Below are 15,263 nucleotides of genomic sequence, written 5' to 3'. Positions count from 1 at the left end.
TTCGATATAATGTAATAGACTGATTCATTCCCACATATCAATGCACATTTAATAACAATACCATTAGTACTATACCTACATAAGATATGTAATGTAGATTTAATAACGATATCGTTAGTACTATATCTACATTCGATATAATGTAATATACTGATTCATTCCCACAGATCAATGTACATTTAATATCAATACCATTATTTCTATATCTACAATAGATATAATGTCATGTACAGATTCATTCCAACAGAACAATGTACATATAATACCAATATCATTAGTACTATATGTACATTCGATATAATGTAATATACTGATTCATTCCCACAGATCAATGTACATTTAATAACAACATCATTAGCACTATATCTACATTCGATATAATGTAATATACTGATTCATTCCGACAGATCAAAGTATATTTAATGCCAATATCATTAGTACTATATCTACATTAGATATGTAATATACAATTAATAACAATATTATTATTATCATATCTACATTAGATATAATGTAATATACTGGTTACTACACACAGATCAATGTACATTTAATAACAACATCATTAGCACCATATCTACATTCGATATAATGTAATATACTGATTCATTCCCACAGATCAATGTACATTTACTAACAATATCATTATTACTATATGTACAATAGATATTATGTCATGTACAGATTCATTCCAACAGATCAATGTACATATAACACCAATATCAGTAGTACTATATCTACATTCGATATAATGTAATATACTGATTCGTTCACACTGATCAATGTACATATAATACCAATATCATTAGTACTATATCTACATTAGATATGTAATGTATAATTAATAACAATATCATTAGTACTATATCTACATTCGATATAATCTAATAAACTGATTCATTCCCACAGATCAATGTACATTAAATAACAATATCATTAGTACTATATCTACATTCGATATAATGTAATATACTGATTCGTTCCCACAGATCAATGCACATTTAATAACAATATCATTAGTACTATACCTACATTAGATATGTAATGTAGATTTAATAACAATATCATTAGTACTATATCTACATTCGATATAATGTAATATACTGATTCGTTCCCACAGATCAATGTACATTTAATAACAATATCATTGGGACTATATCTACATCCGATATAATGTAATATACTGATTCATTCCCACAGATCAATGTACATTTAATGCCAATATCATTAGTACTATATCTACATTAGATATAATGTAATATACTGGTTACTACACACAGATCAATGTACATTTAATAACAACATCATTAGCACTATATCTACATTCGATATAATGTAGTATACTGATTCATTCTCACAGATCAATGTACATTTAATAACAATATCATTAGTACCATATCTACATTAGATATAATATAATATACTGACTACTACCCACAGATCAATGTACATTTAAGAACAACATCACTAGCACTATATCTACATTCGATATAATGTAATATACTGATTCATTCCCACATATCAATGCACATTTAATAACAATACCATTAGTACTATACCTACATAAGATATGTAATGTAGATTTAATAACGATATCGTTAGTACTATATCTACATTCGATATAATGTAATATACTGATTCATTCCCACAGATCAATGTACATTTAATATCAATACCATTATTTCTATATCTACAATAGATATAATGTCATGTACAGATTCATTCCAACAGAACAATGTACATATAATACCAATATCATTAGTACTATATGTACATTCGATATAATGTAATATACTGATTCATTCCCACAGATCAATGTACATTTAATAACAACATCAGTAGCACTATATCTACATTCGATATAATGTAATATACTGATTCATTCCGACAGATCAAAGTATATTTAATGCCAATATCATTAGTACTATATCTACATTAGATATGTAATATACAATTAATAACAATATTATTATTATCATATCTACATTAGATATAATGTAATATACTGGTTACTACACACAGATCAATGTACATTTATAACAACATCATTAGCACCATATCTACATTCGATATAATGTAATATACTGATTCATTCCCACAGATCAATGTACATTTACTAACAATATCATTATTACTATATGTACAATAGATATTATGTCATGTACAGATTCATTCCAACAGATCAATGTACATATAACACCAATATCAGTAGTACTATATCTACATTCGATATAATGTAATATACTGATTCGTTCACACTGATCAATGTACATATAATACCAATATCATTAGTACTATATCTACATTAGATATGTAATGTATAATTAATAACAATATCATTAGTACTATATCTACATTCGATATAATCTAATAGACTGATTCATTCCCACAGATCAATGTACATTAAATAACAATATCATTAGTACTATATCTACATTCGATATAATGTAATATACTGATTCGTTCCCACAGATCAATGCACATTTAATAACAATATCATTAGTACTATACCTACATTAGATATGTAATGTAGATTTAATAACAATATCATTAGTACTATATCTACATTCGATATAATGTAATATACTGATTCATTCCCACAGATCAATGTACATTTAATAACAATATCATTGGGACTATATCTACATCCGATATAATGTAATATACTGATTCATTCCCACAGATCAATGTACATTTAATGCCAATATCATTAGTACTATATCTACATTAGATATAATGTAATATACTGGTTACTACACACAGATCAATGTACATTTAATAACAACATCATTAGCACTATATCTACATTCGATATAATGTAGTATACTGATTCATTCTCACAGATCAATGTACATTTAATAACAATATCATTAGTACCATATCTACATTCGATATAATGTAATATACTGATTCGTTCCCACAGATCAATGTACATTTAATAACAATATCATTGGGACTATATCTACATCCGATATAATGTAATATACTGATTCATTCCCACAGATCAATGTACATTTAATGCCAATATCATTAGTACTATATCTACATTAGATATAATGTAATATACTGGTTACTACACACAGATCAATGTACATTTAATAACAACATCATTAGCACTATATCTACATTCGATATAATGTAGTATACTGATTCATTCTCACAGATCAATGTACATTTAATAACAATATCATTAGTACCATATCTACATTAGATATAATATAATATACTGACTACTACCCACAGATCAATGTACATTTAAGAACAACATCACTAGCACTATATCTACATTCGATATAATGTAATATACTGATTCATTCCCACATATCAATGCACATTTAATAACAATACCATTAGTACTATACCTACATAAGATATGTAATGTAGATTTAATAACGATATCGTTAGTACTATATCTACATTCGATATAATGTAATATACTGATTCATTCCCACAGATCAATGTACATTTAATATCAATACCATTATTTCTATATCTACAATAGATATAATGTCATGTACAGATTCATTCCAACAGAACAATGTACATATAATACCAATATCATTAGTACTATATGTACATTCGATATAATGTAATATACTGATTCATTCCCACAGATCAATGTACATTTAATAACAACATCATTAGCACTATATCTACATTCGATATAATGTAATATACTGATTCATTCCGACAGATCAAAGTATATTTAATGCCAATATCATTAGTACTATATCTACATTAGATATGTAATATACAATTAATAACAATATTATTATTATCATATCTACATTAGATATAATGTAATATACTGGTTACTACACACAGATCAATGTACATTTAATAACAACATCATTAGCACCATATCTACATTCGATATAATGTAATATACTGATTCATTCCCACAGATCAATGTACATTTACTAACAATATCATTATTACTATATGTACAATAGATATTATGTCATGTACAGATTCATTCCAACAGATCAATGTACATATAACACCAATATCAGTAGTACTATATCTACATTCGATATAATGTAATATACTGATTCGTTCACACTGATCAATGTACATATAATACCAATATCATTAGTACTATATCTACATTAGATATGTAATGTATAATTAATAACAATATCATTAGTACTATATCTACATTCGATATAATCTAATAGACTGATTCATTCCCACAGATCAATGTACATTAAATAACAATATCATTAGTACTATATCTACATTCGATATAATGTAATATACTGATTCGTTCCCACAGATCAATGCACATTTAATAACAATATCATTAGTACTATACCTACATTAGATATGTAATGTAGATTTAATAACAATATCATTAGTACTATATCTACATTCGATATAATGTAATATACTGATTCATTCCCACAGATCAATGTACATTTAATAACAATATCATTGGGACTATATCTACATCCGATATAATGTAATATACTGATTCATTCCCACAGATCAATGTACATTTAATGCCAATATCATTAGTACTATATCTACATTAGATATAATGTAATATACTGGTTACTACACACAGATCAATGTACATTTAATAACAACATCATTAGCACTATATCTACATTCGATATAATGTAGTATACTGATTCATTCTCACAGATCAATGTACATTTAATAACAATATCATTAGTACCATATCTACATTAGATATAATATAATATACTGACTACTACCCACAGATCAATGTACATTTAAGAACAACATCACTAGCACTATATCTACATTCGATATAATGTAATATACTGATTCATTCCCACAGATCAATGTTCATTTAATAACAATATCATTAGCACTATATCTACATGAGGTATAATGTAATATACTGATTCATTCCCACAGATCAATGTACATTTAATGTTAATATCATTAGTACTATATCTACATTAGATATGTAATATACAATTAATAACAATATTATTATTATCACATCTACATTAGATATAATGTGATATACTGATTATTACCCACAGATCAATGTACATTTAATAACAACATCATTAGCACTATATCTACATTCGATATAATGTAATATACTGATTCATTCCCACAGATCAATGTACATTTACTAACAATATCATTATTACTATATCTACAATAGATATAATGTCATGTACAGATTCATTCCAACAGATCAATGTACATATAACACCAATATCAGTAGTACTATATCTACATTCGATATAATGTAATATACTGATTCGTTCACACTGATCAATGTACATATAATACCAATATCATTAGTACTATATCTACATTAGATATGTAATGTATAATTAATAACAATATCATTAGTACTATACCTACATTAGATATGTAATGTAGATTTAATAACAATATCATTAGTACTATATCTACATTCGATATAATGTAATATACTGATTCATTCCCACAGATCAATGTTCATTTAATAACAATATACTTAGCACTATATCTACATGAGGTATAATGTGATATACTGATTCATTCCCACAGATCAATGTACATATAATACCAATATCATTAGTACTATACATACATTAGATAAGTAATGTAGATTTAATACCAATATCATTAGTACTATACCTACATTAGATATGTAATGTAGATTTAATAACAATATCATTAGTACTATATCTACATTCGATATAATGTAATATACTGATTCATTCCCACAGAACAATGTACATTAAGTAACAATACCATTATTACTATATCTACAATAGATATAATGTCATGTACAGATTCATTCCAACAGAACAATGTACATATAATACCAATATCATTAGTACTATATGTACATTCGATATAATGTAATATACTGACCCATTCCCACAGATCAATGTACACTTAACAACAATATCATTGGGACTATATCTACATTCGATATAATGTAATATACTGATTCATTCCCACAGATCAATGTACATTTAATAACAACATCATTAGCACTATATCTACATGAGGTATAATGTAATATACTGATTCATTCACACAGATCAATGTACATTTAATGTTAATATCATTAGTACTATATCTACATTAGATATGTAATATACAATTAATAACAATATTATTATTATCATATCTACATTAGATATAATGTGATATACTGATTATTACCCACAGATCAATGTACATTTAATAACAACATCATTAGCACTATATCTACATTCGATATAATGTAATATACTGATTCATTCCCACAGATCAATGTACATTTACTAACAATATCATTATTACTATATCTACAATAGATATAATGTCATGTACAGATTCATTCCAACAGATCAATGTACATATAACACCAATATCAGTAGTACTATATCTACATTCGATATAATGTAATACACTGATTCATTCCCACAGATCAATGTACATTTAATAACAATATCATTAGTACCATATCTACATTAGATATACTATAATATACTGACTACTACCCACAGATCAATGTACATTTAAGAACAACATCATTAGCACTATATCTACATTCGATATAATGTAATATACTTATTCATTCCCACAGATCAATGTACATTTAATAACAATATCATTGGGACTATATCTACATCCGATATAATGTAATATACTGATTCATTCCCACAGATCAATGTACATTTAATGCCAATATCATTAGTACTATATCTACATTAGATATAATGTAATATACTGGTTACTACCCACAGATCAATGTACATTTAATAACAACATCATTAGCACTATATCTACATTCGATATAATGTAATATACTTATTCATTCCCACAGATCAATGTACATTTAATAACAACATCATTAGCACTATATCTACATTCGATATAATGTAATATACTTATTCATTCCCACAGATCAATGTACACTTAATAACAATATCATTGGTACTATATCTACATTCGATATAATGTAATATACTGATTCATTCCCACAGATCAATGTACATTTAATAACAACATCATTAGCACTATATCTACATTCGATATAATGTAATATACTGATTCATTCCCACAGATCAATGTACATTTAATAACAATATCATTATTACTATATCTACAATAGATATAATGTCATGTACAGATTCATTCCAACAGATCAGTGTACATATAATTCCAATATCATTAGTACTATATGTACATTCGATATAATGTAATATACTGATTCGTTCCCACAGATCAATGTACATATAATACCAATATCATTAGTACTATACCTACATTAGATATGTAATGTAGATTTAATAACAATATCATTAGTACTATATCTACATTCGATACAATGTAATATACTGATTCATTCCCACAGATCAATGTACATTTAATAACAATATCATTAGTACTATATGTACATTCGATATAACGTAATATACTGATTCGTTCCCACAGATCAATGTACATATAATACCAATATCATTAGTACTATATCTACATTAGATATGTAATGTAGATTTAATAACAATATCATTAGTACTATATCTACATTCGATGTAATGTAATATACTGATTCATTCCCACAGAACAATGTACATTTAATAACAATACCATTATTACTATATCTACAATAGATATAATGTCATGTGCAGATTCATTCCAACAGAACAATGTACATATAATACCAATATCATTAGTACTATATGTACATTCGATATAATGTAATATACTGATTCATTCCCACAGATCAATGTACACTTAATAACAATATCATTGGGACTATATCTACATTCGATATAATGTAATATACTGACTGCTACCCACAGATCAATGTACAGTTAATAACAATATCATTAGCACTATATCTACATTCGATATAATGTAATATACTGGTTCATTCCCACAGATCAATGCACATATAATAACAGTATCATTATTACTATATCTACATTAGGTATAATGTAATATACTGATTCATTCCCACAGATCAATGTACATTTAATAACAATATCATTAGCAAAATATCTGCCTGAGATATAATGTAATATACTGCTTCATTCACACAGATCAATGTACATTTAAAAACAATATCGTTATTACCATATCTACATTAGGTATAATGTGATATACGGATTCCTTCCCACAGATCAATGTACATTTAATACCAATATCATTAGTACTATATCTACATTCGATATAATGTAATATACTGATTCATTCCGACAGATCAAAGCATATTTAATGCCAATATCATTAGTACTATATCTACATTAGATATGTAATATACAATTAATAACAATATTATTATTATCATATCTACATTCGATATAATGTAATAGACTGATTCATTCCCACATATCAATGCACATTTAATAACAATACCATTAGTACTATACCTACATAAGATATGTAATGTAGATTTAATAACGATATCATTAGCACTATATCTACATGAGGTATAATGTAATATACTGATTCATTCACACAGATCAATGTACATTTAATGTTAATATCATTAGTACTATATCTACATTAGATATGTAATATACAATTAATAACAATATTATTATTATCATATCTACATTAGATATAATGTGATATACTGATTATTACCCACAGATCAATGTACATTTAATAACAACATCATTAGCACTATATCTACATTCGATATAATGTAATATACTGATTCATTCCCACAGATCAATGTACATTTACTAACAATATCATTATTACTATATCTACAATAGATATAATGTCATGTACAGATTCATTCCAACAGATCAATGTACATATAACACCAATATCAGTAGTACTATATCTACATTCGATATAATGTAATATACTGATTCGTTCACACTGATCAATGTACATATAATACCAATATCATTAGTACTATATCTACATTAGATATGTAATGTATAATTAATAACAATATCATTAGTACTATACCTACATTAGATATGTAATGTAGATTTAATAACAATATCATTAGTACTATATCTACATTCGATATAATGTAATATACTGATTCATTCCCACAGATCAATGTTCATTTAATAACAATATACTTAGCACTATATCTACATGAGGTATAATGTGATATACTGATTCATTCCCACAGATCAATGTACATATAATACCAATATCATTAGTACTATACATACATTAGATAAGTAATGTAGATTTAATACCAATATCATTAGTACTATACCTACATTAGATATGTAATGTAGATTTAATAACAATATCATTAGTACTATATCTACATTCGATATAATGTAATATACTGATTCATTCCCACAGAACAATGTACATTAAATAACAATACCATTATTACTATATCTACAATAGATATAATGTCATGTACAGATTCATTCCAACAGAACAATGTACATATAATACCAATATCATTAGTACTATATGTACTTTCGATATAATGTAATATACTGACACATTCCCACAGATCAATGTACACTTAACAACAATATCATTGGGACTATATCTACATTCGATATAATGTAATATACTGATTCATTCCCACAGATCAATGTACATTTAATAACAACATCATTAGCACTATATCTACATGAGGTATAATGTAATATACTGATTCATTCACACAGATCAATGTACATTTAATGTTAATATCATTAGTACTATATCTACATTAGATATGTAATATACAATTAATAACAATATTATTATTATCATATCTACATTAGATATAATGTGATATACTGATTATTACCCACAGATCAATGTACATTTAATAACAACATCATTAGCACTATATCTACATTCGATATAATGTAATATACTGATTCATCCCCACAGATCAATGTACATTTACTAACAATATCATTATTACTATATCTACAATAGATATAATGTCATGTACAGATTCATTCCAACAGATCAATGTACATATAACACCAATATCAGTAGTACTATATCTACATTCGATATAATGTAATACACTGATTCATTCCCACAGATCAATGTACATTTAATAACAATATCATTAGTACCATATCTACATTAGATATACTATAATATACTGACTACTACCCACAGATCAATGTACATTTAAGAACAACATCATTAGCACTATATCTACATTCGATATAATGTAATATACTTATTCATTCCCACAGATCAATGTACACTTAATAACAATATCATTGGTACTATATCTACATTCGATATAATGTAATATACTGATTCATTCCCACAGATCAATGTACATTTAATAACAATATCATTGGGACTATATCTACATCCGATATAATGTAATATACTGATTCATTCCCACAGATCAATGTACATTTAATGCCAATATCATTAGTACTATATCTACATTAGATATAATGTAATATACTGGTTACTACCCACAGATCAATGTACATTTAATAACAACATCATTAGCACTATATCTACATTCGATATAATGTAATATACTTATTCATTCCCACAGATCAATGTACACTTAATAACAATATCATTGGTACTATATCTACATTCGATATAATGTAATATACTGATTCATTCCCACAGATCAATGTACATTTAATAACAACATCATTAGCACTATATCTACATTCGATATAATGTAATATACTGATTCATTCCCACAGATCAATGTACATTTAATAACAATATCATTATTACTATATCTACAATAGATATAATGTCATGTACAGATTCATTCCAACAGATCAGTGTACATATAATTCCAATATCATTAGTACTATATGTACATTCGATATAATGTAATATACTGATTCGTTCCCACAGATCAATGTACATATAATACCAATATCATTAGTACTATACCTACATTAGATATGTAATGTAGATTTAATAACAATATCATTAGTACTATATCTACATTCGATACAATGTAATATACTGATTCATTCCCACAGATCAATGTACATTTAATAACAATATCATTAGTACTATATGTACATTCGATATAACGTAATATACTGATTCGTTCCCACAGATCAATGTACATATAATACCAATATCATTAGTACTATATCTACATTAGATATGTAATGTAGATTTAATAACAATATCATTAGTACTATATCTACATTCGATGTAATGTAATATACTGATTCATTCCCACAGAACAATGTACATTTAATAACAATACCATTATTACTATATCTACAATAGATATAATGTCATGTGCAGATTCATTCCAACAGAACAATGTACATATAATACCAATATCATTAGTACTATATGTACATTCGATATAATGTAATATACTGATTCATTCCCACAGATCAATGTACACTTAATAACAATATCATTGGGACTATATCTACATTCGATATAATGTAATATACTGACTACTACCCACAGATCAATGTACATTTAATAACAATATCATTAGCACTATATCTACATTCGATATAATGTAATATACTGGTTCATTCCCACAGATCAATGCACATATAATAACAGTATCATTATTACTATATCTACATTAGGTATAATGTAATATACTGATTCATTCCCACAGATCAATGTACATTTAATAACAATATCATTAGCAAAATATCTGCCTGAGATATAATGTAATATACTGCTTCATTCACACAGATCAATGTACATTTAAAAACAATATCGTTATTACCATATCTACATTAGGTATAATGTGATATACGGATTCCTTCCCACAGATCAATGTACATTTAATACCAATATCATTAGTACTATATCTACATTCGATATAATGTAATATACTGATTCATTCCGACAGATCAAAGCATATTTAATGCCAATATCATTAGTACTATATCTACATTAGATATGTAATATACAATTAATAACAATATTATTATTATCATATCTACATTCGATATAATGTAACAGACTGATTCATTCCCACATATCAATGCACATTTAATAACAATACCATTAGTACTATACCTACATAAGATATGTAATGTAGATTTAATAACGATATCATTAGTACTATATCTACATTCGATATAATGTAATATACTGATTCATTCCCACAGATCAATGTACATTTAATATCAATACCATTATTACTATATCTACAATAGATATAATGTCATGTACAGATTCATTCCAACAGAACAATGTACATATAATACCAATATCATTAGTACTATATGTACATTCGATATAATGTAATATACTGATTCGTTCCCACAGATCAATGTACATTTAATAACAATATCATTAGCACTATATCTACATGAGGTATAATGTAATATACTGATTCATTCACACAGATCAATGTACATTTAATGTTAATATCATTAGTACTATATCTACATTAGATATGTAATATACAATTAATAACAATATTATTATTATCATATCTACATTAGATATAATGTGATATACTGATTATTACCCACAGATCAATGTACATTTAATAACAACATCATTAGCACTATATCTACATTCGATATAATGTAATATACTGATCATTCCCACAGATCAATGTACATTTACTAACAATATCATTATTACTATATCTACAATAGATATAATGTCATGTACAGATTCATTCCAACAGATCAATGTACATATAACACCAATATCAGTAGTACTATATCTACATTCGATATAATGTAATATACTGATTCGTTCACACTGATCAATGTACATATAATACCAATATCATTAGTACTATATCTACATTAGATATGTAATGTATAATTAATAACAATATCATTAGTACTACACCTACATTAGATATGTAATGTAGATTTAATAACAATATCATTAGTACTATATCTACATTCGATATAATGTAATATACTGATTCATTCCCACAGATCAATGTTCATTTAATAACAATATACTTAGCACTATATCTACATGAGGTATAATGTGATATACTGATTCATTCCCACAGATCAATGTACATATAATACCAATATCATTAGTACTATACATACATTAGATAAGTAATGTAGATTTAATACCAATATCATTAGTACTATACCTACATTAGATATGTAATGTAGATTTAATAACAATATCATTAGTACTATATCTACATTCGATATAATGTAATATACTGATTCATTCCCACAGATCAAAGTATATTTAATGCCAATATCATTAGTACCATATCTACATTAGATATGTAATATACAATTAATAACAGTATTATTATTATCATATCTACATTCGATATAATGTAATAGACTGATTCATTCCCACATATCAATGCACATTTAATAACAATACCATTAGTACTATACCTACATTAGATATGTAATGTAGATTTAATAACGATATCATTAGTACTATATCTACATTCGATATAATGTAATATACTGATTCATTCCCACAGATCAATGTACATTTAATATCAATACCATTATTACTATATCTACAATAGATATAATGTCATGTACAGATTCATTCCAACAGAACAATGTACATATAATACCAATATCATTAGTACTATATGTACATTCGATATAATGTAATATACTGATTCGTTCCCACAGATCAATGTACATTTAATAACAATATCATTAGCACTATATCTACATGAGGTATAATGTAATATACTGATTCATTCACACAGATCAATGTACATTTAATGTTAATATCATTAGTACTATATCTACATTAGATATGTAATATACAATTAATAACAATATTATTATTATCATATCTACATTAGATATAATGTGATATACTGATTATTACCCACAGATCAATGTACATTTAATAACAACATCATTAGCACTATATCTACATTCGATATAATGTAATATACTGATTCATTCCCACAGATCAATGTACATTTACTAACAATATCATTATTACTATATCTACAATAGATATAATGTCATGTACAGATTCATTCCAACAGATCAATGTACATATAACACCAATATCAGTAGTACTATATCTACATTCGATATAATGTAATATACTGATTCGTTCACACTGATCAATGTACATATAATACCAATATCATTAGTACTATATCTACATTAGATATGTAATGTATAATTAATAACAATATCATTAGTACTATACCTACATTAGATATGTAATGTAGATTTAATAACAATATCATTAGTACTATATTTACATTCGATATAATGTAATATACTGATTCATTCCCACAGATCAATGTTCATTTAATAACAATATCATTAGTACTATACATACATTAGATAAGTAATGTAGATTTAATACCAATATCATTAGTACTATACCTACATTAGATATGTAATGTAGATTTAATAACAATATCATTAGTACTATATCTACATTCGATATAATGTAATATACTGATTCATTCCCACAGAACAATGTACATTAAATAACAATACCATTATTACTATATCTACAATAGATATAATGTCATGTACAGATTCATTCCAACAGAACAATGTACATATAATACCAATATCATTAGTACTATATGTACATTCGATATAATGTAATATACTGACCCATTCCCACAGATCAATGTACACTTAACAACAATATCATTGGGACTATATCTACATTCGATATAATGTAATATACTGATTCATTCCCACAGATCAATGTACATTTAATAACAACATCATTAGCACTATATCTACATGAGGTATAATGTAATATACTGATTCATTCACACAGATCAATGTACATTTAATGTTAATATCATTAGTACTATATCTACATTAGATATAATGTAATATACTGGTTACTACCCACAGATCAATGTACATTTAATAACAACATCATTAGCACTATATCTACATTCGATATAATGTAATATACTTATTCATTCCCACAGATCAATGTACACTTAATAACAATATCATTGGTACTATATCTACATTCGATATAATGTAATATACTGATTCATTCCCACAGATCAATGTACATTTAATAACAACATCATTAGCACTATATCTACATTCGATATAATGTAATATACTGATTCATTCCCACAGATCAATGTACATTTAATAACAATATCATTATTACTATATCTACAATAGATATAATGTCATGTACAGATTCATTCCAACAGATCAGTGTACATATAATTCCAATATCATTAGTACTATATGTACATTCGATATAATGTAATATACTGATTCGTTCCCACAGATCAATGTACATATAATACCAATATCATTAGTACTATACCTACATTAGATATGTAATGTAGATTTAATAACAATATCATTAGTACTATATCTACATTCGATACAATGTAATATACTGATTCATTCCCACAGATCAATGTACATTTAATAACAATATCATTAGTACTATATGTACATTCGATATAA

Source organism: Osmia lignaria, chromosome 10 (assembly GCF_051020975.1).
Source record: "Osmia lignaria lignaria isolate PbOS001 chromosome 10, iyOsmLign1, whole genome shotgun sequence".
Classification (NCBI taxonomy): domain Eukaryota; kingdom Metazoa; phylum Arthropoda; class Insecta; order Hymenoptera; family Megachilidae; genus Osmia; species Osmia lignaria.
This window is presented reverse-complemented; position numbering follows the sequence as displayed.